Raw genomic sequence first — 6,000 nt, forward strand, 5'->3', positions numbered from 1 at the left:
CAATCATTGAGATTTTTTTAGCAAAATTGAGACGAGCCTTAATGTTCTTTTTGCTTAAAAGTGGTTTGCGCCTTGGATATCTGCCATGCAGACCGTTTTTGCCCAGTCTCTTTCTTGTGGTGGAGTTGTGAACACTGACCTTAATTGAGGCAAGTGAGGCCTGCAGTTCTTTAGATGTTGTCCTGGGGTCTTTTGTGGCCTCTCGGATGAGTTTTCTCTGCGCTCTTGGGGTAATTTTGGTCGGCCAGCCACTCCTGGGGAGGTTCATCACTGTTCCATGTTTTTGCCATTTTTGGATAATGGCTTTCACTGTGGTTCGCTGGAGTTCCAAAGCTTTAGAAATGGCTTTATAACCTTTACCAGACTGATAGATCTCAATTACAGTACTTTTGTTCTCATTTGTTACTGAATTTCTTTGGATCTTGGCATGATGTCTAGCATTTGAAGTGCTTTTGGTCTACTTCTCTATGTCAGATAGCTACTATTTAAGTGATTTCTTGATTGAAACAGGTGTGGGAGTAATCAGGCCTGGGGGTGACTACAGAAATTGAACTCAGGTGTGATAAACCACAGTTATTTTTTAACAAGGGGGGAAATCACTTTTTCACACAGGGCCATGTAGATTTGGAGTTTTTTTTCTCACTAAATAATAAAAACCATCATTTAAAACTGCATTTTGTGTTCAATTATGTTATCTTTGACTAATAATTAACGGTTTTTGATGAGCAGAAACATTTAAGTGTGACAAACATGCAAAAGAATAAGAAATCAGGAAGGGGGCAAATAGTTTTTCACACCACTGTATATTGTGTCTCTGGTACACTTTAAGGTCTTCCTAGCCAAGTGAAGAGTTTGTAAAAGGAGAGTTTTGTCATTTTTTTTCCACTAATATCATCAGGAAGTAGATTTAGGAGACAAACTCTAGGGCTACATGGAACCGGAGTACCCATTACATTGTGCATAAACTTAGCAATCTGGAGCCAATAAGTGTGAACTGGTGAGCACTCCCAGATCATGTGAAAAAATGATACCGAGGTGGAGGAGCATTTTGGACACACTGGTGAGACTTCAGGATTATACTTAGAAAGGGTTATTGGGGTAAGGAAGGACCGATGCACAATAACAAATTTATTGCCAGTCTGGCAAATGAGTAGAAACCATAAGAACACTTGACAGAACAGTGTTCCGCTCTTCATCAGATAAGCGGACTACTTCCCTGGCTCAGGTAGTAATGTGCATTGTTTAAGAGGAAATAAATATGGCAGTCACCATCTGTCACCTCAGGTTCCCTTTAAGAGATTTTGGATTAAACTTGCTCATATAACACTTGTATCTGATGGCATCCCCCAGCACTGCTGTATTCTGAGCTGGGGGACTTGTGACTTTTTTACACAGATGATGTTAGTTTGGGACAAAAAGGAAGTAGGGTAACTGTATGGGCAATAAAGCGTAGGGAAGATTTTAATTGTATATTATGCCAGACTTTAATTTCACCTCTTATCCTTGTTTTAAAATGCTTTTACTACATCTAGATGCGTGATCAAAAATCCAGAGTCATTAAACCAGTTAACATTATCCAGACCTCAGCTGTCACGTTTTGGTGACCGGCACCCTTTGCAACCTCAGCTTTCTGTTCTTGACTGACAGGAGAGGAACCTAATTTAGTAGGACTTCTTGTGCAATCCAAGATACTTTTCTGCACAACACAGTTGTAAAGAGTGATTATCTGAGTTACCATGGCCATTCTGTCAGCCTGAACCAGTCTGGCCATTCCTCTCCGAATTCTTTCACCAATAAGGTATTTGCAGAACTCCTGCGCTCTAGAGGATTTTCATAACATTCTTTGTAAACTCTAGGTACTGCTGTGAGAATCCCAGGAGATCGATAGTTACAGGAATACTCAGACTAGTCCATCTGGAACTAGAAATCATAACTCATTTAAAATCAGAGATCACATTTTCTGTTCTGGTGTTTGACCTTTACCTGAAGTACTTGACTTGTACCTGCAGAATTTTTATGGGTTGCCCTGCTGTCACGTGATTTCCTGATTCCATAGTTGAATGACCAAGCAAGTGTACCCAGTAAGTAAGTATATCATGAGCGCTATGACAGAATCCTGCCTGAGACTGAAAGGAGAAAACACACACTGCTGCTACCAACATCATTATTATGCTATAATAAAAAGATACTTACATATTTATATCACAAATATAATTTATTTATCTTCACATTAATTAGATTACATTTATGTTACAATAGATCATGAAAAACATCAAATCATGAAAAACCATCCAAACTTATTGAAAGTGGAGAAGCAAATAAACAACATACAAACATGGAAATATCTGTAATGTAAATAAACAAATGCACTCCTAATTACGCTAAATACCTCAGATCACTTAAAGTGAACTTGAATATAACAAAGTGTCTGCCTTTTACTTACCTGGGGCTTCTTTCAGCCCCTCATAGTCCGTGGCATCCCTTGGCGTCCTCTGAGCGCCCTCGGCTGTGTCCCGCTGGCAGCCGTGTTACACCTGCGACCCCAATAGGAATTGCAGCACCTGCGCATGTGCAGCTCTGTCTGCAGCCCTATCTTAATCGTGCTTCCATCGACAGGAGCATTCTGTGCGCACTTGGTTCATTCTTTCAAGAACCATGCATGTGCAGAATGGTCCCAGCTGCAGGCGCGTGGACGAGGTCGCACATGCGCACTTGCCGTGACTCCTGTGTGGATCACAGATGTAACACTGCTGCCAGCGGGAGAACCGCGGGAACCAATTAGTTATGTTCAGGTTCACTTTAAAAGTATCCATACATTACTCTATTTTCCATTGAGGGATCGACTAGTGGCCCACGCACTACAAGCAACCTGCAATTCTGCTTCACTAATCTGAGCAATCTTATTATGTAGAAGAACCAAAAGAGAAAATTCCCCGCACTCCAACGATCTTATGGGAATACACGTTTGGGTGCAGTATACTGCCACTGTTGCTGTGCCTCCACGAGCAAGAAGAAACATACAAAGTTCGTGTTAAGAAGAAGCCTGGGCACTAAACAACTTGACCTTCAACATTTATTGCACCACATACAGTGTAAGATAAGTTGCAGCAGATTACAATGTGGTATAACCATCAGTTTACATCACCCATCCGGGAAGCACCCCTCACACAGAGCCCCCGTCCTCCGACAATTGTTTCGCACCAGCTGGTGCTTGATCACGGAGAGATCAAACTTCTGGCGTGTAGGTAATCCATCAACGCCATATGCGGAAGGGCGCTTTCAAATAGCGTAACTCCTATACGCCCCTCTGTGCGCCCGCACCAATGAGCAGCCAGCTCCTAATGCCGACGCGGAATGTGCTACGTCTGTGCACTTCCGCGTTCAGCAAAACAAACCGGCCAATCCTAGCTGCCCTTGACGCTCGCATCAGCGAACGTCGGCATTGCCATGGATACGGGTAAACATACCCAGAAGATGTGGCAAGGCCGCCCCCCCCTAGCAATCCGAGGGGAGGAAAGCAAACGTTGCCGCATCCTGGACGGCTTGATGGAGGCGCTGCAGCAGCGGTGCGGGCGTCAAGGCGCACAGGAACACTGGATAACAAATGTAGCTAACAAAAAGCACTTAATATCCAGACAATAATTAAGCATTTAGGTTATGATCACGAGGCTAACGGAAAAAGGTAGAGGCACAAGAAATTACATCTGTGACATGACAATATACAGAACGTTCAGAAATACGGGAAAGAATTTTGTACGTTATTCAATCTTACCCCCAATAGAGAAAGATCACTCAAAATAGAATAAAGAAGATTAAACACCAGCACCAAAACATCAGGGCAGGGTCTGTTATTTTTCTAAAAAGACACCCAGCTCATTGCGGTCATTGAAACCTAGGGGTCCCATGGCCTCAGTTCTGGAAATCCAAAAAGATTCCCTTTGAGAGAGGAGCCGTTCCCGGTCTCCCCCTCTTCTTGGGACCACGACAGCGACCAACCCCACCATTCTCAGGAGGGAAGGGTCGCTGCCGTGGCCCTCCTCAAAGTGTTTTATCAACCTGGGCACACCCCCTTCATTTTTACGAATCGAGCGGATATGTTCAACTAGTCTTTCGCGCATGGGCCGTGTCGTCTTTCCAATATAGATAAACGAACAAGGACACAGGAGGGCATACACCACAAACTCGGTTCTACACGTGATGAAATTCTTAATCTGGAACTGTATGGGGCCAAGTCTCACCTGTTTCGTCTTCATAACATTAGGACATGTGGGACAATGTCCACAAGGAAATGTACCTACCACTTTTTTACTGTCTAACCAAGTTTCACGTATCGGATGTACAAATTCACTATTTGTCAACATTGAACCCAGGGTGGTTCCTTTTCTGAAAGACACAATAGGGGCTTTGGTCACCTTGGGGTCTAACCCCTTATCCTGTTCCAATATCTGCCAGTTGCGCTTAACAATTTCTTGTATCTTATCTGACATGGGGGAAAAGTCAAACACCATCGTAAAGGCATCATTAGCTTCTTTCTCTCTAACCTGTAGCAGATCTTTGCGATCCTTACTACGGACACTTTCCAAAGCATAATTTAAGTGTTCTTCCTCATATCCCCTTGCAAGGAAGCGATTGTGCATTTCCTGTGCCTGTTGTTCAAAATCCTCTCCTCTAGTGTTGTTCCTACGCAGTCTAAGGAACTGCCCATATGGTATAGCTGATTTCACATGGGGTGGATGGTAACTCGCATTGTGCAAAACCGAGTTTGTGGCCGTATCCTTCCTGTGTCCCTTTGTCACTAAAACACCGTCCGCCACTTCCACCATTAAATCAAGGAACGGAATCTTATCCCCTCCCCATTCAGATGTGAAGGACATATTCATGTTGTTCACATTAATGTAAGCAAGGAACGCTTCAAAATCATCCCTGGTGGATGCCCATACGACCAGCACATCGTCCACGTATCTGTGCCATGCCCTCAAATGACATCTATATGGATTGCGCTCACTATAGATGTATTCGGCCTCCCACCTAGCCAAAAAAATATTTGCGAACGTTGGGGCTACCGAAGTCCCCATCGCCGTCCCTGCGATCTGTTTATACCAAGCACCCCCGAACCGAAACGCGTTGTGGTTTAGCACAAATTCCAGACACTGTCCTAAAAATTCGCTACCCGCCTCATCAACCAACTTGGTTGCAAAAAGCATATCTAATACGGCCCTGACCCCCATTGCCTGTGGTATCCTGTTGTACAGGTTCACCACATCAATGGAGGCCAGGCTGTCACCATCACGCCACTCGGTTTGTTCAATTATCTGGAGGACATGCATTGTGTCCTTCAGAAACGAGGGAATGTAGTTCAACAGGGGACGAAGGGCATGGTCCAGATACTTAGAGAGGGGCTCAGTTACTGAGCCCCTCCCTGAGACGATGGGCCGGCCGGGGGGATCCACCAGGGATTTGTGAACCTTAGGCAGAAAATATATAACCGGTTTTTTTGGGAAAGGTTGGTACAAATCCTCTCCCAATTTGGGACTTAGGAAACCTTCCTGCACCCCCAACCTTAACAAACCCCTTAATTTCTGCTGGTACATGTATGTAGGATCTGATCTTAGCTTCACGTAGGTGGAGGGGTCATTGAGCTGCCTCATTGCCTCATCAATGTATTTTTCAGTAGATAACACCACAATGTTGCCCCCCTTATCAGCTTTCTTTACTGTTAAATCTGGGCGGGATTTAAGCCACTTAACTGCTCTCCATTCACGGGCTGAGAGATTACGTTCCTCAACGGGATATACTAAAGCTTTAACTTCCTTAAGGACCTGTTTCTGAAAAACGTCTAACGCTGATCCTGCTAAAGGTGGAAAGGGAGTGATAGATTTACATGCCCTATATTGTGGTGAGGGTCCCTGATATTCAACTGTAGTATTACTTTCAGCTGATAATGATTGTAAATCGTTCAGTGCAATGCAGTCCCCAAAGGTCCACCTGGGTTGGAAACCC

This window comes from Hyperolius riggenbachi, chromosome 10 (genome assembly GCF_040937935.1).
Source record: "Hyperolius riggenbachi isolate aHypRig1 chromosome 10, aHypRig1.pri, whole genome shotgun sequence".
Lineage (NCBI taxonomy): Eukaryota > Metazoa > Chordata > Amphibia > Anura > Hyperoliidae > Hyperolius > Hyperolius riggenbachi.